Source organism: Aphelocoma coerulescens, chromosome 3, assembly GCF_041296385.1.
Source record: "Aphelocoma coerulescens isolate FSJ_1873_10779 chromosome 3, UR_Acoe_1.0, whole genome shotgun sequence".
Taxonomy (NCBI): Eukaryota; Metazoa; Chordata; class Aves; order Passeriformes; family Corvidae; genus Aphelocoma; species Aphelocoma coerulescens.
In genome coordinates, this window is record NC_091016.1 from 100669234 (window position 1) to 100691462 (window position 22229).

General features: G+C 40.0%; 1 protein-coding gene across 1 annotated transcript in view; it reads right to left on the reverse strand.

Annotated features, from left to right (window-relative positions):
* Positions 1–17328, reverse strand: part of HCRTR2 (hypocretin receptor 2) — an 81243-nt gene extending 63915 nt beyond the window's left edge. The window contains exon 1 of the mRNA XM_069011417.1: positions 17277–17328. The gene's annotated coding sequence lies outside the window, so the exon portion shown is untranslated. The remainder of the gene's footprint in view (positions 1–17276) is intronic.
* Between the last annotated feature and the right edge of the window lie 4901 nt (positions 17329–22229).

Genomic DNA, 22229 nt, shown 5'->3' on the forward strand with positions numbered 1-22229 from the left:
CAGTGTAACATAACTGACAAGAGAAAGGACATGACTTTCTTCCATCTGCCTTCTTCTTTCCCTTCATCTTGTGACAAGGTTATTTTCTTTTTAAGGACAGCTTTTGATCTGATATTTCAACAAAGAAACATTCATATTTGAGACTTGCCTAGAGTAGCGAAGACCCACATTACTCCTTGACATGCCAGCCATATTGTCTCTTGGTAGATAAGCACACAGTTTGACAGACTAATAGGAAAATACACCAAAGAAAATGTATCTCTGCAGGAGCAAACATGCATCCTTGTGATGATTGGAAGACTAAATGATAGATATTTATCTATCATAAGGACATTAGACTCCAAACTCTAGCAACATTGGTTAATATTCTACAGCACAGACAGGGTGTTTGTGAATGCTGTATTTAGGAAGGCTTTTGGTTTCTTTTTAGCTTTCAGAATGTCTTACATCTCCTACTTTCTGCTTGTCAAGTGCATCATTGGCACAGGGTAGTTTTAAAATGCACATGATAGCTGTTTTATAGTTCAAAATACTGATCCCAAAATATTGATCAGTTAGTGCACTCAGTATTCTTGGACTCTTGTGGAACAACTGTCTTTCAGAGACAGGACTGGGCTAATGCTTTTTGTCAAAAATCTTTATCCAAATTAATTGAGAATTAGAACTGTATTTCCAGATCTTATGAGAATTCTACATTCAGAAGAGATAATGAAAAAAAACAGTGTCTTTGTTTTGTTGCAGCCATCAGCATTTAAACCACTTTGTCTGTAGGAATCTGGGGAATTTTGATGGTGCTGCCCACATCCCCATTAAAGATATCCTGGGAAAGCATGTTCTTGCTCCACAGAGAAGATTGAAGCCTGTTAAAAATTACCAACAAAATAGTGAGATGCCCTTGCATTGGTTGTTTCACTAGGACCATAAATATCACAACAGGGAAATGGGAAGCAATTGGATTTAGGACACCATAGGAACTCCTTCGGACCTTGTAGCCTTCAGGGAATGTACTTTGTGAACTTCAGTACCTCTTAGAGTTCAATTCAGTAATGGCATATCCTCACTTCTGCACTGGCAGCAGGCAAAGGTGATTGGGAAAAAGGGACCTCAAGGGTAAGATAGGAGTTAAACCAAGTTTGAGAAAGACAAAACATAATACATCAAAGTCAAGGGCACAGTAGTGGACAAGCAGGTATGAGCTACATCAAGCTACCTTCTCTACACAGGCTTCAAAATTAATTCCATACTGAAGCAACTGAAAATTCTGCTTGGATTAAGACATTGCATATGCATTTAGCATATTAAATCTCCATGGGTTTTTTTCTTCCTGATGCTAGAAGAAAGAGGCTCCACCTTTTCCCAGGTAAAGGTGGGCAAGAGACTCCTGCTCTGAAAGAAGTATCAAGAGAAGGAAGGGAATTGCATCCCAAGTTGTCTCACAGGAGTAGGAACTGAGTTTGGAAAAGCCTCAGATCTCTTATTTGGGCTTGGATTTGCAGGCAGAACACACAAATCTTAAGCCAGGAACTGAGTAATGGTGTTCAGAGGCAAGTGCTTTATTCTCATTAGACTACTACAGGAAATGAAGGGAGGACTATGATAGAGCTGATAGTAGTTGGAAAAGGATGTCAAAAAGTCGAATGCACTTGGAAAGGAGTACTTCCACGAAGCTTTCTTATGGCAAAGCAAGCCAGTGGCATCCTAGCTACTTTAAGAAGACTGCTGCCATTAGTTATAGGGAGATGATCCTACCCCTCTGCTCAGATCTGGTCCAGAGACACATCTGGAATGCTATTTCCACTTCTAGGATTCCCAGCACAGGAGAGATGTGGGCACACTGCTGTGGGTTCAGTGAGAGACACAGAGATGACTTAAGAATTGGAACATCTGTTATACAAGAAAAGGCAAAGAGAGCTGGGGTTGTTAAAGAGTGAAGGTTTATACAGATATAACAATGTGTAGGTCAGGGATAATAAAGAAGTTGAAGCCAGACCCTTCTCAGGGTTATCAAGGGAAAGAACAGGAGGCAACAGACATACATTCAGATAAAGTAAATTCCATTGAAACATAGAAAAATATGGGGTTTTTTTGTTTGGTTTTTTTTTGTTGTTGTTGTTGTTGCTTTTTTTTTTTTTTTTTTTTTTTTTTTTAACTGAGAGGCATCAAACTCTGGAACAGGCTGCCCAGAGAGGTTCTGAATTATCTGTTCTTGGAGACACTGAAATCCTCCTTGTATATGGTTCCAGCTAACATGCTCTACCTGACCCTGCTTTCGAGCCGAGGATGGGACTAGATGAACTCCAGAGGTCTCTTCCAGCCTCAGCAACTTTGTGCACCTGTGAATTGCACTTCATGCCCCCAGGGTAATGGAGACATCTTATTCCTTCATTGCTGTAGAATTGTCCTTGCAGTTATGCCAACATGGTAGGTTGCCAGTATTAATTTAATCAGATTTTAATGCTGAATAATCAAAGAACAGATTTGTAATTTTAAATACTGGATTATTCAGATTGTTCAAATTAGGAGGAAGATTGATGAATTCAAAGCCTGAAACTCAGACCTCAGTTTAATATATGTGGATATGCCTGACACCATGATTTTGCATTGTAGAAAACAGCTAACACATCCTTACACATTAACAAACTTAACAACTGTAAAACTCTGAACACAACTCTGATCTAATATAAAAATAAATGAAATGTATATACTGCTCTTCAAATATATTGTACTGGACATATTGCTGTGGTGTATTTATAAGGAAAATGGAAATAAATAGTATTAAAAATTACAGATCTGAGGAAAGCAATAAAGGATTTATATTTTTCAATTATTAAATAATCTATAAATCAGAAATGTTTACATGTTACTATTTGCAGGCAGAGTTTGCAACATCAGCAAAAGTGATCTGATAGTTAATAGTGGTTTAAAGGAGGCTGCAGAACTCAGAAACATCCAGTGTTATACTCTGCAAGTCTTCTTGCAGCCCAAATCTGGGTCCTGTTTGAGCAGGGGAAGTGCATTTAATTACAGGTACCAAACCTTGGAAACTTGGTTAAAACTGACTTTTAAGATATTCATTTTACAGAATTCTGTACCCAGCATGATTCCAAAGATGTGTTAAGAACATAACAGTCTACCTGAGATTGGACTTTGTGTCTGTAGTGGTAAAATGGCACTAATTTTAGATTATTGGTGATTAAATAAATGATTGTGCAGTATGTGTGGGTGACATACCATAAAAAGAATTGTTTTATATATATTTTTACACATGCCTACAGATAGATGTAGATATAGATAGATATAGATATAGATATACGTAGGCATAGATAAATACAGCTGGGGGTACATTTCCTCATGGTAGAAATTTATAATTAAAATGTAGAAGGAACATGTATAAAGAATGAAAGACTTCCTTGAAAGAGAATTCTTTAGGGGAAAATTCTTACTTCATGAAGGTTTGTTATTTTTTCTTTGATAGAATCATTCAAGTTGGATAAGATCTATAAGATTGTTGAGCAGTACCATTAACCCAGCACTGCCAAGTGCACCACTAAACCATGTCCCTGAGTGACACATCTACTCGTCTTTTGAACTCTTCCAGGAGCAGTGAATCAACCACTTCCCTGGGCAGCCTGTTCCAATACTTGACAACCCTTTTCTTGAAGACCTTTTTCTGAATATCCAACCTAAACCTTCTCTGGTACAGTTTGAAGTCATTTTCTCTTGTCCTGTTGCTTGTCACTTGGGAGACAAGGCTGACTCCCACCTCTCTACAACCTCCTTTCAGGTAGTTGTAGAGAGCAATAAGGTCTCCCTTCAGCTTTCTTTTCTCCAGGCTAACCCCAGTTCCCTCAGCCACTCCTCCTAAGACTTGTGCTCCAGAACCTTCACCAGCTCCATTGCCCTTCTCTGGACACTCTCCAGCACCTCCATGACTTTTTTGTAGTGAGGGACCCAGAACACAGTGTTCAAAGTGTGGCCTCACCTCTCCAAACACAGGAGGACAATCATAGCCCTGGTCATGCTGGCCACACTATTGCTGATCCAGCCTGTCCAGATCCCTCTGCAGAACCTTCTTACCCCCCAAGAGATCAACACTCCCAGCCTACTTGGTGTCATCTGCAAACTGACTGAGACTGCACTTGATCACCCCATCCACATCATCAATAAAGATGTTGAACAGGATTGGACCCAACAGTGAGCCCTGGGGAACACCACTTGTGACTGGCCACACCATTTATCACCACTCTCTGTGCCCAGCCATCCAGCCAGTTTTTACCCAGCAACCATGTCCCAACCATGACCAGCCAATTTCTCCAGGAGAATGCTCTGGAAAATGGTGTCCAAAGGTTATGAAGGTATAGAAATCCAGTGTACCAGCAGATAGGAGAGCAAATCAGTCATTTAATTTGTGAGTTTTACAGATCAGATTTATGTAACAAAAAGAGAATACAATCCAATTACTTGAAAGGTAACTTCTCAAATTGACCCACTACTAGTGAATGGAAATTGACAGAAAATTTTGTGCTTTGCTTTGTATATTTAATCAGTGTAAATAGAAATTTATGCTAAATTATGGATATTTAGAATTAGATCTTTTGAAGTCATCCTTCATTAAAGTAACAGGAGTGGGAAAATTAAAGAAATGGGCTAGCTTTTGCTTTTGCTTTAATATCAAAATAAATAGAGGGGAGAAGCCTCCAAACAAGAAAGCAATGAGAAAACAGATGGATGAATCATTGCAGAGGCTCTGATAAAAATACACTGACCTCACTCAGACATTCAATCAAAAACCCAATCTTTTGTTGTTTGTGTGAACTTTACTTCAAAATGTGGTAGTTAAAAATAAAACAACAGATTGAATATTATATGGGGTTCTTAATATCTCAGTTCAACTGATTTGTTGTCTTACTAGCATATTTGTTGTCTTATTAGCATATTAACTTACAGACAATAATTTACAGAAATTTTTTTAATGTCTGCAACTTATTTAGAAATTATTTAGAATTGCCTTTAAGTGAGTCCTACCATGCTACTGAGGTCAACTAAGAAATCTATTTAACTATCAGTTCTAGAAATCTACATCTATTTAGAAAACAGAAAAATACATTCTAATGAGTTGTGACCTGAATTCTAAGCCCATCACAGTAAACCTAAAGTTCAAAGCCCCATCTCTATACCTCTGGATAGCTGATAAAATACTACACTCAAATTGAGGAGATGCCTAAAGCTAAAGAAGAAATGAAATTCACTGAAATGAAACAGTTTTAAAACCCAGCCCTCCTAGAATTTTGACAATCAAGCCAGAAATTATTTTTGATGTGTCTAGGTTGAGACTAGTGAATTCTGTAAGACCCAAATTCAACAAGGAAAATAGTTGGTGCTGAGGATCTGACATTCACATTATAAATGTTTCAGAGGGCTTTTCTTAGGAGGATGCATGCTTTACAGTCAGTCTAAACAGACCCTTCCTGAACCCAGATTAGGTCCCTGGTACTCTTTGTGGGTTTTGACACCTCAGATATTGGGCTTAGCCTCTATTACTTCAATTTAATTTACTTTCCCAGAGTTTTCCTCTTTCTCACTTTCTTTGTGGTGCATTGTTTGACCCTTCATATCCAGCTGGTTTTTTTCCAAAGGTGGCTGACACTGGCCTGGTAGTTTTGACAATGTTTCTTGCAAGGTTAGTATTCCAAGGCTCCTTCTGCAGAAACAGAAAGGGCTTCCTTCATGGGAGGTAAGAGTAAGTCTGAATAGCCTTCTGAGGGCACTTCTTCATTCACTGAGGAATGCCTCTAGAAAACTTAACTTTAGTGAAGTGAGCCTTTCTTCTAATTACCTTCTACTTAAATACCATAAATTCTTCAAGTCAGGGGCTTCCTTTCATGTCTATAAACACCAAAACCACTTAGCAGTAGTAGATTCAATACATATTTAGATATTATAATTAGTATTATACCTTGTGGCAGAATTAAACTCTCACTCAATATTCTGAATTCTTCCCTGTTGGAGCCTATATGGAACAAACGTGGCCCAGCCAACCCATGGAATAAACTTCAAGTGTGTATGGAAGGAGAGAGCATCTTCTCCTTTAGGGATGTGTGGTCAAGGACCTTTTCAATGCAAAGAAGGTATAATAAGAATAGACAGAATCCATAAACAAGCAGATGCAGAGGCACAAACCCAACAGACAAACATAATGAAGACAAAGACAAGAAACAGACCTGTCCAGTCACAGTAGTTTGTGGGCTATCAAGAAGCTGCAAGCAAACCCAAGGGTGAAAGAAGATGGAAGGGGTTCGATGGAGCTGTGCATACTGACAAGGGAATATGCAGGGGAAGGGGGAGCAGGGAGGAATGAAGAGGGAAACTGATAGAAAGGGGTATAAAAGGGTCTGGTTGCATGTAAAATGGAGCCATTAACACACTTGTCTGATGGAGCCCTGCGGCTGATCGTCACAATTTGTCCTATCTTTTTATTACACACTCTGGTAACTAGCTCTGCATTTTCTCACCCTCTGTTTCACAAGGGTGAGGGCAAGGTCTGAGTGCCACCTACCGGGATTCTGGTATGGGTGAGGCAAATGAGGGACTCAGCAGTGGCAGCTGAAGCAAGACCATGGCTCACAGCTCACATGCCTGGTGCCAGTTTGGGGGGTGGGGGAGCAAGTGTCTGTATCACTCTCAAGATGAGTGTGCATGGAGTCATTCAACAGCAAACTCCAAGCTGGACTCACCAGCAGTGGATGCCCCATGTTAGAGCAAGATCATCAGGCAGGTAGAGAGTCCATGGGGAGGAGGGGCTGCGGGGTGCCTGTGCAATGAGTGTGTGAATTTGTATGTCATTTTGCAGCAAGCCCTGGCCTAGACCAGCTGGCAAATTGGGGACCCAAGGGGTGGGTAAGAGGGTCTGGAGTCCTGACAGGGCATAAAATGGACAGAAGGGCCATGCTGTACTCAGGAAATCTGTGACTGTGCATGTGCTTGTGAGCCTGGGCACTGATGAGTGTGTGCCCACGCAGGAGACTTTCCATCTCTGCCATCCCTGGGGGAGGAGGGGACGGTGCTCTCTGTGCTTCTCTGTCATGAGTGCTGTGTAGATGCAGCATTTATGCAGCCAGCCATGTCCTGTATGTGTCCTGTGTGTCTGGGACAAGTGTTCAGCTTCCCTATGGGAAGAACCTGAATAGGAAAAGGGGCAGCCATATCCCTCAGCCTGGGCAGAGACCCCGGGTCTCTGGGGCACCTGGTTGAGCTCCAAAGGTCAGGCAGGAGAAAGTCTTGGGACAGACCTGCTGGAGGTAGAGGCCACCACTGACAACTCTTACCAATAACCACAGACAATTTTATAATACGAATTTTTGATCTTTAAATCTTCTGTTAGTCTATGAGAAATAGTTACCCTCTCTTTTGGAAGTTATTCGAGAAGTAAATATCAATATTAAGGTACTCTCTAACTTATGTGCATTCAAAATTACTTTTGGAAAAGGTCTTTAACATTTCCAAGAAATATTAGTTCACATATTTTTCATATTTAGAAATAATTATACAGTTTCACATACGTAAGTAAAAAGAAAAAGTAATTATTTCTACAATAGATCTAATTACAGAAAGGTTTTATGGAAAATGGAAATGTCAGCCTTCAATTAAGATCATGCTGGACTCAAATTCCAAAATGCTTTTTTAATCAAAAATAAATATTCCCTCAATGTAGTGTATACTGAAGACTTATAGTGAGAAATTGTCACCAAAACAGAATAGGAAAAGGTAAGTTCCTACATTTTATGAGATTCATTCACTATTGTTTCTGGTTTCATTAATATACGCCTGAAAGGAATCATTACATAGATTAAATGATCACACAGAAACATACTTCTTACTCTTTCTCATTCATTTCTACTTTAATATCAGAGAAATTATTTTCCAGTCATCCAGATGCAATACACCAGCAAAAAGCCCCTACCAGGTGTCATGATAGCTATCTTTCTTAGTGTCCTGAGCCACCTTCTGCTAGAGTATTTAAAGAATGGAAGAGAAAGTCCTACTTTCCTCCCACCAAACCTTGAGCCTCTCAATTATGAGCACTAGACTTTCTCTATAGCTATGTACCCCTCAATTAAAATCCAGGTGAGAGGAGATGTACAGAATACAGCAATCACCTCCAGCTTGCATTCTTTTGAGAATGCACCCCATTGATGTGGAATAAACTGTGGGACCAAGCCTTTAAATGTTGATCTTGAAATAAATATATTAACCTTGTCTTCTTTTCTGTTACTTGTTTCTTAATTAAATTCTTAATTTATTACTAATTACAGATGCACAGGTGCAGAGTACACTTTGTTGGTATGCAAGGGCTGTCACATGAAAAGTAAATCAGGGATGTGTGATTGATGGTTGGGTTCTTCAGCACAGCTCTTTAGAACTTCAGGATGGGGTGTAAAGCAAAATGGCCTTGGAGGCATATGAGGCATTGTTTAACTGAGAACAGTAGGCAGGAATATTAACACTTTTGGCAATGATTACTGATGCCTATCTGTAGAGTGAGAAAATGAATAGGCAGAAAAACTTCAGTTTAAAATTTCTGGAACTGCCAATTTTTAGCATTCTAGAAAATCAGCCAGTAGGCATATGAAATGGGGGAGCTGAATCTGAGAAGGACTACTGACTGTATCAGTCTCTACCGGTAAGACTGGCCTTTGATCCTCCTAGGTCCTTAAGATCAGCGGGAAAATCTGGAGCAAGGAAGACTTTTCCTTGGAGGAGGAGGACCACATTAGGGAATAATTAAACAAACTGGACATCCATGAGTCTCCATGTGATGTAACAATGATTACTTGGAAAATGGCCAATGTTATTATAAGATCTCTCTCAATTGCCTTTGAAAGGTCAATCAAGAGAAAATATTGAGAGCTAGAAGGGGCCAAATCTAATTCCTATCTTTAAAAAGGACAAGAAGAAAGATCTAGAGAACTACAGGTCAGGCAGCTTCACCTCGATTCCTTGGGAATATGACAGAGCAGACATTTTCAAATTTATATATTACAAGAAGCTGGTTAGATCTAGTCAGCATGGATTTACAAAGGTGAAATTCCTCCTGACACTCCTGATATATTTCTGCTATGAAATTACCAGCTTAGTAGCTGAGGAAAGACCAGTGGTTTATCTTGTTTATCTTGGTTTTAAGAAGATATCCCACACTTCCATAATATCCTTCTCAACAAACTGGTGAAGTTTGGATTACGTAGCCAAAATGAACTGTTTGGCTCAAAGTGGTTTGAGCAGCAATATGATGTCCAGCTCAAGGCCATCACACATGCTGTCCTGGAGGGGTCAATGTCACAGCCACTGTTGGTCAACTCTGTCATTAATTACCTGGATGATGGGACACAGTGGTCCCTCACCAGGCCAGCTCTGCTGAGGTCAAATCTGAAGTATTGTATCCAGTCCTGGCTCCCCAGTACAAGAAAGACATGGTCATACTGGAACAAGTCCAGTTCAGGACTATGAATATGGTTAAGAGACAGGAACATCTAATATACAAAGAGAAGCTCAGAGATGGGATTGTTTAGAGAAGAAAAGGCTGAAGAAGAGGAATCACATCAATATTATGGGATATATAAAACCTGATGGGAGGGTATAAAGAAGAAGGTGTCAGGCTTTTGTCACTGGTATTTTGTAAAAGGAAAACAAACAATGATCACAAAAGGAAATACAGGAAATTCCCTTAAACATGGGAAAAAAGTTACCGCAAGGATGGTGAAACAGGTTGCCTAGAGATGTAATTCAAAACCTCCAGCATTTTTTCTGGAAAATGCCAACTGGGCCACTGGAAGCAGGTCAGGGATTGACCACTTTTACTGTCCTTGGCAAGTAGGGAGGTATTGCTTCAGCAAGGAAGGATGAAAACAAGTTTGATTACTTTATTTTGAACTTATTTTATATACTTGAATACTGAATAAAAGAGTCAGCTATGAAGGTAAACATAACCTGAGGCTCTTACTGTACAAATCAGGTTGAGTTCACAAAGAATGGAAAAATAAAAATAAAAATGAAACAAAACCCAAACAACAATGCCAAAGATTTTCTCTGAAGGTTTTTTGAGTTCTCTGATCAACTGAAATGCCATTTTTCTTCTATGAATAACATTAAAACATATGACTGTCATAGCATGTAAAATTATGTTGGCCTTGTGTAGAAGCACTGATGGCAATTCTATTTCTATTGACTAGAAATTAATCAGTGCAGAAATGGTTGTTCTTTCTTCACCAAGCTAATTTAGAGAGATTTAACAACAGAACATTATGTGCTTTTTGCCACTCCTTTTCTCTTCCCATCTGATGGCATTTGCTCACAAATGCCAGATAAACTGATTTTCTGCTAGCTCCTGCTAAACACATCAGCTATGAAATACAGTAAGATAGCCATGAAAATCTGATGGTAAATATGAAGACGATATATGACAAAAGAATATTTCTTTTAATTGTGTATGGGCCTTCATCAATAAAGAAAAGAAACATCACTGCTGGAGTTGCTGATATTTGGCCAGTAGATCAGAGATCACACAGGTGAAATGATAAAAGCACTGGTTATAACCATAGACAAAATTAGAGTATTTGGTGGAGGGAATTATATTCAATATCACAAACATCTTGATACATTCAGAAGGTTACAGGAAATCTAGTAATATTTTTTCCATTATTTTTATCATATCAAAAATGTATCAGGAATTAATTCCTCTCAGATTACTGAACCTCACCCTGATGTCTCTTGATAGCTTTCTTTGGAGAAGGGGCAGGTTATCTGCAGTGATTGGTTTCTTTTGGGTCTGCACCAACTCAGTCTTGATGGAAAGGAGCACTTCTATTGTCAGCTACAGCTGTTCAAGGCACAAAAAAAAAAAAAAAAGCATAATTTGGAGGTTCTTTGAGATGCTGACGTCTAGTCTGTCATACAGGGACCAAAGTCCTTCATTGAGATGACCAAACATATACTCATCTTTCCCTCTGAATTACTCAGAGTACAGACTAGACATAGCCCCAGAGGCAGAGAAAAAGTGGAAAAAAAGGGAGAGGCATCAAAGGACAGTCATAAAAGCATAACTCAGACATTTGGGGACAAAAGCAAGAAGATAAAGCTAGCTAAAGGATAAAAAGAAAGGAATCCACCAGTGTGTTAGTAATAAGAGGACATTCTGATAAAATGTGGTACCTTTTTGAATGGTACTCAATACGGTTTTTTTTGTCTCAGGCTTCACAGTAAAAATTGGCTTTCAGTCTGTCTCATGTACAGTCTAAGAACACAGAATCATAGAATTATAGAATAGTTTGGGTTGGAAGGGACATTTTAAGATCATTTAGTCCAGCCCCTCAGCAGTGACCAGGGACATCTTCAACCAGACCAGGTTGATCAGAGCCCCATACAACCTGCCTTGACTCTTTGCAGGGATAGGATATCTACCACATTTCTGGGCAACCTGTTCCAGAGTTATTCCACCTTCATTGTAAAAAAAATTCTTCCTTCTATCTAGTCTAAATCTACCCTTTTTAGTTTAAAACCTTTCCCCCTTGTCCTGTTGCAACAGACCCTCCTAAAACTTCTATCCCCATCTTTCTTATAAGTACCTTTTCATTACTGGAAGGCCACAATAAGGTTTTCCTAGAAATCCTCTTCTTCAGGCTGAGCATCCCCAACTCTCAGCCTGTCTTCATACAAGAGGTACTCCAGTCCTGCTGATCATTTTCATGGTCTCCTCTGGAACTGCTTCAATAATTACATGTCTTTCCTGTGCTGTGGAACCCAGATCTGGATGCAGCACTGCAGGTGGGGTCTCACCAGAGTGAAGCAGAGTAGAGGGACAGAATGCCCTTCCTTGCCCTGCTGGCCACACTGTGTTTGATGCAGTCTAGGGTGCAGTTGGGCTTCTGGGCTGTGAATGCACATTGCCAGCTCATGTCATCCATCAGCACCCTAAAGCCCTTCTCAGCAGGGCTGTTCTCAATCCTTTCATCCCCTAACCTTTACTGATACCAGGGGTTTGCCCCAACCCAGGTGTGCACCTTGCACTTGGCCTTGTTGAACCTCATGGTTTCCACATGGACCCACTTCTCGAGCTTATCCAGGTCCCCCTGGTGTGTCATCTACAGCACTCAGCTCGGTGTCTCTGCAGCTTTGCTGAGATAGAGAAGGACAACTTGAAGTGGGCAATGAACAGGTTAGGGGCTACTTAGAGAAGCTGATAGTAGTGAGATACATGGAGCTGTAAGAGATTAATTCAAGGGAGTTGAAATGGCACACTGTTATGAGGAGGCTGACTATCATCTGCAGAAAGTAGATGACAGCTGGAGAAATTCTCTTCCAGGCAGAAAATGTTTAAAGTTATGCTTATCTTCATAAGAAGAACCACCTTGGGAACAATAGTCTGATCAGCCTCACCTCAGTCCCTGGAATGGTCTTAGAGCACATTCCCTTGCAATCCATTTCCAGTTTATTGAGAGACAAGAAGGTAATAAGGAACAGGCAGTCTGCAAACCCTGTGTAATCAATACGATTGTGAGTAGGTTATCAGGTAATGATAAATTAAGGGTGAAGGGCTGAACTGGAAGGCTTTAATCCAGGGGAGATTTGAGAAGCTTGAGGACTGAGCTAAGAGAAATCTCAAAAAGTTCAACAAAAAGAAGTGAAAAGTTCTGCTTCTGGAGCAAAATAATCCCTTAATAGTAATAGGTGTGGAAATAGCCAAATGTAGCAGCCTGCTGTAAAGGACCTACACTGCACATGGCATTGTAAGTCATACTACATATACATGACACAGTCATACTGCATACATCCTAAGATTAAAGTGAGTATTTCATCTCTCTTCATAAAGTATAGAAGATAACTGGTCATGGCTTTGGTAATCTCAATGTGAAAGACATTTATCTGATATCTTGCATTTTTTTACTTCCTGTAAACTTTTCAAGTCATTGGATTGGTAAGTAATATTTGAATTAGCTTTAAAAAGTTTAGTTCTTACCAAATTATTCATCACTTCTAACTTTGCATTTAATATCCCTATTAAAAATGGAATATTATTTTAATTTACATATTGAAACTTGCCTCTAAACTTGCAAACTAAAAAGTTTTGAGATTCCAAGGCTAGCATATGCATGCTCTTTATTAAAAGTCACCATCTTCTGGAAAGGAGGTTTGGACTAGACTAAATCCCAAATCTTGGGAAGTACTTGGGAGAGTATTATTGGTTGAGGCTGCCAGGTACAGTTATAACAACTAAATAGTATAGGCAGTTGAGTTGCCATCCTGTTCCTTTTACCATTACCTAATTTATCAATATAGAGGTAGCAAAAGGGTTGAATAGTCCCAGCAAATAAAGTAAATCCCAGTAGGTAATATTGCAAAAGGAAGTGTTTAAAAATTTTTTAAAAAAAGAAAATCTGTAGCCCAGCGCAACTTCTGAGGTGCAAAATCTTTACATTTATATGTAGAAAAGAAATTTTTATATATTTGTGTTTTATGAACTATAAAAGTGTTCTGGCACGATGCAACAGTTTCAGGTCATGACATCATGTGACCCAGACAAATTACACCTAATGGCCTTAAAGAAAGGAGCCAGAAGGCTCTGTGAACACCATGTAGTTTAATGATTTATATATTAGGAATTAATCTTTGAATATGGAAAAAAAAACCTCTGGAAGACATCTGCTCTTATATTTCCAATATTTAGATATGATAAAGAGTGGAGCATCTCTTCTAAACAACATAATAGCTACTTCAGGGCCAGCTACAGTGACTTTGCACATAACTGACCAACATAGAGTGACTGACTATATACTCACACTTCAACCCTTGTGAGGGGTTCAAAGCACAGTCTTCAAAGAGGGCAGATTCAGAAAAAAAAAGGAGCCTTGTGATGCAAAACTTGCAAAGCACACTCTATTCAGCTATTCAGAGAGAAGCTATGGGGGTTACTTGTCCATAACAATTAATGTATGCTTGTAATTCCCATTGTAGGAGAAATAGAGAAATATTTCAGACCTACAGAAAAGAGTATGGGATAGCACAGCTGCTGGAAGTTGAAGTCAGGCCACTTCCCTGAGGATGAAAATTAAATGTTGGAACAGTTCATGAGAAGAGGTGAGAGAATGTTAAGCTCTTGCAGAGATATTGAATTGTGTTTTAAAAGCCAGCCGTTGATCCTTCTCCTGGGTGCAGTTCTGTAGTCAGTATTCAGAGCAAGCCTGTCCAGATCACCATGTGGTCCCATGGCACCACCTGAGTTTCTCTGTGCTGAGCTGCCCTGGTATAATGCCATGACACATCAGACTGGGTCAGAGTCCTCAGTGCATGTCCTGTCACGTGCTATGCCCAGATCTTGGCTGGGAGCCCAGTATGGACCAATCTCTTGGGAGCTACCAGAGCAAGCTGAGTCCCACCTCGGGACTCTGTGCACTGCGAGTCTCAGCCCTGCAGGGGGGATAATTCCAGCCTGTTTCAAACTCTTCATTTGGAACCACTGTAGGCTTGTTTTGAATTTCCTCCTATCACTGTCATTCACATTAGTGTTTGGACAAAAGGACCTCTCAGATTGAGAACCTCACCCAAATCTCCCACTGCATACATGGTAAAATGATAACTGCTCAAATTAAATGTTAAAAGCAAGTGACCCCTTCTACCCCGTACTGACAGAATGCTTTTGCAGAGTTTTCATGATTGACTGTTGGAAGGCAGCTGAAAATACTCCTCCTGTGGCTGTGAAAGGAGAATTAACCCAACACTTTAATGATAATTAGGAAGATTAGATAACAATAACAAGGAATAATTAGCAATAATTTAAAGGGCTTGTTGCTATGAAATGTAATTCCCAAATCCTGTTCTCTTTCCTCTCTTTTGAAGCAATAAATATTTTCTGGCTGTCCATGCCTAAGCTTCCCACCAGCTCCCAGCACATTGTGGCTGTGCTGGGACATTATTGATACCATTAACAATCTGTTAGTCGAGGTTCCTGGCAAATGGTTTTGGCAAACCTAGGGGTTGATAACATGGACAGACTGACATTGCATGCACTGAAGGCCAGCCAAAACACATAGTTCAGTCTGTATCTCCATAAGGAGATGGACACATTTGAACTACACTGTGATGGATCTACAGCATGCACTGATTCCTGAGCTGGGGCTGGGACATTGCTGTTACACCCCGCTATTCCAGGCTCAATGATGAGAAATGGATGGTGAGGAAAATACTGCTTGGGTCTGTCCTCTAGCCTCTTTAAAGAAATAAATGCAAATGTAGGTGTAGGCAGGATATCTCAGCAGCACTACACTAAGAGCATCAACACAGCTCTACTAAATTACACTGCTATGAAAATATCCAGTGTGACTTTGGACTTGAATTCTGTGGGTTTAAGAGAGGACCAAAACTTAAAATGTTATTCTGGACAGAAGCCTTATTATGAGGGAAATATGTGTTGTGAACATAATGGTAGTGCTACCCAGCTGTTCCTTTTGGCTTCATCTTCCATTCTGTAAGCGGTTATATAGTAATATAACATCATAAAATACATGAGAAATAGCTTAAGAGTGTGACTGGTAAAAGAGTATGCCAATACACCAATTTTTGATAGTAGAGGAAGGCCAGAAATAAGAAAAAGAAACAGAAGGCTAAGCAGAGATTTTTTGACAGTAGAGCCCATGCTGCCCTATCAAAACCAAGAAGTGAAATATTATTTTGGTTTAGGTGCCTTTTAAATAAAATAATTTCTGGGATACTGAAAACCTGGGATGTCCAAACAATTACATGCCTAAATGAGTAGAAAAGGGGTAAAGGATTCAGCCAAAACCACATGCAAGCAAAATCTGAACAAGGACATGTGAGGTCATTTCCTATGGCTCAGGAATCACAAAATAAAAGCAGAACATATTGACATGTCTCTGTGGTTATTTCTGTCTACCATCCTGTTCCGGTTTGGCCAAATTTAGAAATAGATCCTCTGAGAGAAGGCAGGTCACCACCCCTCCCCCACCAGTTTTGGGAAAAATAAATTTTCCTCAAAGGAAAGTGAGGGAGATAAAAACTATTTATTGAACAAACACATGGGAAAAGTGAAATAATGCTAAATAATAAAATCTTTCACTGTGGAGAAAAAACCTGGGATAGCGTTAGAGTCCTCCCTTTGGTCTCCTCAGAGCTGGGGCTCGGCCCAGGGCCAGGCCCTCTGTGCCCCGTGGAAGGTCCTCCCGATGTGCTCTGATATTGAAGCAGTCCAGTAGAAAAGGGAGAAAATCTGAAATTCCAGGGAAGGAAAAAAAGTTCGACTCTCAGTCTCTCTCCAGAGAAAAAGAAACTGGACAACTGGCCAGAAACTGATCCAGGAGCAGCAAGCCGGGTGCTTCCTCGCTCCCCTGCTGCAGCTGGGAAAAAAAAAATCTCTATCTCTGTGTGACCTTGAACAAGCTGCAAACCGCTTTGAGAAAGTTTTGCTCAGTTTTTCCTTCCCCCTCTCAGGCTCAATTTAAAGGCATAGAAAGGCAGAAAGTTAATTTCTGGGCGTAGGGCAGTGATATGGGATACACATCATAAAGTCACCCCAAGACACATCCCCAAAGACTAATCAGCCTATGAATACCTCACATGCTCATCCCAGACAAAGATTTCAACCACAATTAATATGAAAATCAGCTTGAGGTGGTGTGATGGTTTAACACCATCTGGAAATTAGACTCCAAATAAGCCACTCCCCTTTTCCCTGCCCCTTCCAATAAGAGAGGGAAAAATGCAGAGACTATGGGTTGGGATAACAATTTACTGGAAGCAAGCAGCCTTGGAATAAGGAACACACAGTAATGGCAGAAATATTAGTAACAAAAGTATACAAAAAGAGAAGGTGCTTTACACACAAAAGCTGTTCATCACCTTGACTTAGTTCTGTGTCGCTGCGGGGACAAAGGCAGAATGGTGGATGCTCCCTGTAAGTTGAGTCCGCACGGCCCCCAGGAAAAAGACAGGATGGCAGCTGTTCCCGTACAACACCACATGGTTTCCCCAGATAAAGACAAATGGCGGGTGCTCCCCACAGGTGATTTTCCCATCCCTGAGCCCAAGACAATGACAAAAAATGATGGACAAATCCCCCAAAAGCTGGACTGTGTGTGCTGTGCCACCTGTTGTTTCCCGGACCGCTGTGCTCCGCTGGTTCAATTCCACACAGTGCCATTGCTTTGCACTGCTCTGCCCCACTCCACCTGGCTTTGTGTGGCTCCTTTCAGCTGGGCTGGAATCAGGCTCACCTCTGCTGTTCTGTCGTCCCTGGATACTTCCCATACCAGAACCACTTTTCAACATCACTCCTTGGAGTTGTGTCTTAGAGGAATGGGAAGGGTACAGGCAGTGACTGAGGACAAGGTCCACAGGGTTGATCCCGAAAACCTCCCTGATGGAGAGAGGGAGGCAAAACATCGCATTTCCAGGGGTACATTCACCATTTCTTCCCCCAAAAACCACTCCCCCAGTGATGATGTGTGTATCATAGAATAGCACCCTGGCCATGCCCTCTCTCTGCACCCAGAACAGGTGGGTATCTATGCAGCGATTCACTCTAAGATGAAGATACCTAAATTAATAGATGTCTGTAGGCACATCAAGTGTCTCATTCTTCGTCAGGGTCCATGGAGGTAGAGCTGTAGAGAAAGCAGCTCATCCTTCAGCACTGACCTACAATGAAATTCAGCTGCCTGGATACTGATGTCAAGCATTGTCTCAGCTGGTGTATAGTACAATACCTGCTCCCAGTTGCCTTTTCAGAGGGATGAAAGTATCATGTAACCTGTGTCCCTCAGCAGGTATAATGCACTTCCCAGTGTGTCTGAACTGGCACTAGAGGACTACACAGAGGCAGCTGAGTCCTGCCTAAAATACTTATTAAACTAACTCACTCCACTTGCTGCAAAGCAAACTTCAGCACATACAGCAAACCTAAATACCTAAATGGGAGTCTTGAACAGAATCCTGCCCCCAAAAGCTGTTACAGGAACTCTGTATGTGATAAGAAGCATGTGCTGTACAATAGACTCTTTGCTATTACCTGACATGGGTAGATGAATTATAAAATTACATTATTTCAGCTGAAAGATTAAGACTAACTGAGATGCAAATGCATAAATAGTCGTATTTGGGATATATCCCAAGTTTTATTTTAGGTGTTAGAGGCTTTAGGTGTTCAGAAACATTTAGATTAAATAGAGTTGATGTAGTAGAACAAAGTAGGATAACTGAAGTTGGAGAGATCGCAGGAGTCTATAGTCTCATATTCTGCAGGTCAACTGAGGTCTGACCAGGTTACTCATTCCCTTATTTCATCGAGGTCTTGAAAACCTCCAAGGATGGAGGCTGCTCAATCTTTTTGGACAATCTGTTCCAAATGAAATATAACTGCAAGCAGAACTCACATACTTTGTGTGCACCTTTGAGAATGTTATTTAGAGCTTAATTTTCAGGACCACGTAGACATTGCATGCAGTCCTGAAGAGGCTGAGTAAGAGGAAGAAAAGGATTTAATTAGACATCCACAGAAACTGGCAAGTTATGAGCAGTTTTGCAGTAAGTATCATTAATAAGATCACTCTGGACGCTGTGTTCCTGTTTCAGGACAAGAGATGAGAACAACCTCACAACAGATCACTATAGGTACAGTGATCAGTACATGACACCAGAGTCCACCTTTGCTCCATAAGCAAAGGATAGGACTGCATGGTGTCCATCCAGCTGCTCTCAAGAAATTAGGTTGCAGATACAGAAAAGTAACTTGGGGTTAGAAGAGTGAGAAGGAGGAAACTAAACACAGAAAGAGGAAACTAAATTCAAAAGATCTTACCAACAATATTTAAACCAGACTGCATCTTGGACTCTCTAGAGCCCACTAACACAATCTATTTAGCAAAGAAGGCACTATACCATAACTGGAGAACACATGTGGATTTACAGTGATGTCCTCTTTAATCATCTGCAGGTGTATTAGATCTTTTTTATTCCCAGTAGGTTTGATTAAAAATGTTTGAGATGTGTTTTCAACAAGGACAGTGACACTTAACCACTACCAAAAGGCTTTCTGAGAGAGAAACTGGTAGCTCCTATCTCATCATATACCTGTCGTGTTTAATTTGCTCATTTATGAGGTCAGAGCAGTATATGCATAAAAGCCCCCAGTACCAAGAATTTATACTCACATGCATCAAAGTAGTTTAGCCAGTTAATGAATTGTGGAGATGTGTTCACGACCAAATAACAAGGAACTTTAGAAGTAATTTAGTCAGTTTGAGAAACAAATTGTGTTTGGCACTTTACACAATTGCGTAATGGAATGTTTAATTAAAAATTAAGCAACTTGTCCAACCTTTGTATTTCCTGGCTCTGATTTAGCTAGGTTTGTTATATAACCTTTCCTTTATGAGAGCAAATTATATTCTGTCTACTGAACTGTGGAAACTTTTCCCACATCAGCTGTGAAGACAGAATCAAGGTCACCATCCCCTACCCTTTCCTAATGGCCAAGCGTCAATAGAACATGGAAAACATAAAAACCCCCAGGTCATAATCCTTTCTCATCTGCTACAACACCTTAGAAAATGAAGGAATTTTTTAGTTGAAAAACTGGGAGAACGTTTGTGTAGAGCATGAAAATTGTCAACATTCAGTAGAAATACATTTCTTCTTAATCCCTTAAATCATACACAAGACTCAATTCATTAAATCTGATCTTATGACTTGCAAAGTAAGCTACAAATATTCAGATCAATGTGGAATCAGCAGCTGTTAGTTCTTAGAACAGTAATTAGCATTCATACTAGAATTTGCAACAGGAAGAATATTGTTGCTGTTTACCATTTGGGATCAGTGGATTTTAAGTTAATTTTCATATGAAGTGATGCAGTACCTTGCTGCAGGCAATACTGATTCAGTACACTAGAGTTTCTTTAAAGCTGTCAATCTTCAGAGCACAGAAAACACACCTCTAATTGAGATACAAGCAAGCATTGATTTTGGACATTAGTTCTTGATTTCATAGCTGAATTTGTTAGCTGAAGTAAATGAGGAAGAGCAAAGAGAGAAAAGGGTGATAAGAGCTAGGGATAATGATAATAATATGATAAAAAGCATCTTTTAAAATTAAGTTTACTATTATTATATGAAAACAGCAGCTGGCAAATACAATCAGCCCACAACACAAAATGAATATGGAATAGAAAACTGTTCCTCCAAAAGGTGCAGCATCTGTTTTCTCATCATCCATTCCCAACTACCAGCTGGAGCAGAGAGGTGTTGCAGCTTGCTTCCTGCCACTGTAAATCTTCGGGCATTATAAAAGTTTGTGTACCCCTACAACTCCAGCAGTGAGTGCCTCCTTATAGATGCTGTACCTACTTTTGTTACTTTCAGGCTGCATTTTAGTGCACCCAGACCAGGCCTTAGGACCCAACAGAGGTGACTGGGAAGAAAAGGGATTAGGTGAAATAACCTAACTCGTATGAGAGATTAAAATACAAACAAATAAAGAATTGCTCACCGTGTCTTCCAATGAAAGAACAAGGGCAATCAAATAAACCTAGAGGGTGGCTGGTCACCCCGAAAAAGTAGGTAGTTCTTCTCAGTGCAGGTGTAAGCTGTGTTCATAAAATACATATCCACCTCTTTATCAAGAGATTTTTGATGTGCAGGGTGCTGAACATTCAAAGAGTATCCTGATGTCCTGGTAATCTGGGCATCTCCCAGTGGCCATCGGTGACAACATGATGCAGCATCAGATGGACCAGTAAAGTCATCCTTTCTATTCTCCTTGCCTGTGTTTCCTTCATGTTAAAAATTGCTAACAGCCTTCGGATTTCCTCTTTAACAGTCAGATAGGTGATCCCTAGTAAGTAGCAGAAGATGAAGAGCAAATATACCTCCTGATTCTAATTTTCCACTGTAGCTGCCAATAGGAGACACAATATGGCCCAGTATTTCTCCCATAAGAATAAGCAAAAAAAAAATGGACACTCTGATGAGATACATTCTCCTGCAAGCAGAGAGCTTCAGGGCTTGAATGAATACTGATGAACACTGAAATGTTTCCTGAAATCAGCTGATTTTTCCTGTGGAAAATATCCTGGGATCTTCTATGGGAATGAAAACAAAGAGTTCATGGCAACCATGAATACATGCAACTAAGTGAAAAACATTGCATTTGAAGAAAGTTTAGCTGTTTAAGCATCAGCATAGCACTCTCAAATAACTTTTTGATGCCTTGAGAAGCCTCCTAGAAACAGAGACTAAACAGGAGTAAGGCAATAAAAGCAGATATTTATTTGAAAGGCCTTCAAAGATACCCCTGGGGAGCCAGAGGCTATTGCCAAGATGGACCCCAAGATGGACCACAGGTCACGAGGTTTATAGGTTTGGTTCACTTGCATATCAGGGTTAATTCTCCAATTAAAGCCTCCCTTTAATGATGTAATTCCCCTCAGCTTACCCTCCCTTAGAGGCTCTTTGGTTTACATTTTGGGCCTAGGACAGTCTGGGTGTCCTTGAAGAGCAGACCTGGAGAGGCTTTTTTACGTCTACTTGGCATGAGAGAGCAGAAATTAACAGGCTACAAGAAACTTCAGAGTTACACACCAAGCAGTACAGAATTTGAAAAATATAAAAGTTAAAACCTAAGGCATCATTTGAATGAAATCTTCAAATATTTTTCTGAATATTTTCAGTAAAGATTTCAGCCATATCATGGAGACAGCTAAACCTTAGCACACACGCTATCAAACAACAACTGAAATGTATCTAGTAAACTCAATCAAATCCAACAAACATGAAAAATCCCAGGTGGAAAAAATATATTTATGCAAATATTCCAAAATGGGATGATTTTGCACAAAATGTAAAGATATAATTATGGTTTTATAAGTACAGTACCCCATTGAAGAAATCTTTATACTTTGTAAATATGTTCCAGTAAATTGGATCATTTTCAGCATATGGATAGTTACATGTGAGATCCTACTGCATTAATTTAAAGGTCTTGGCTTCAGCAGAGAAGTGATTTCTCAGTATGTGTCCTCTGCCCTTGACTTTATTATGGTTTGCTCACTCTTAATATATCTGATAGTCAGTTTGGTATCCTTGCTGGCTACATCATGCATTTTTTACAGCAAACATTACAAGTGAAAGGATAATTCTTCAGAAATGAAAATCTGAAAGTTTGAAAGATT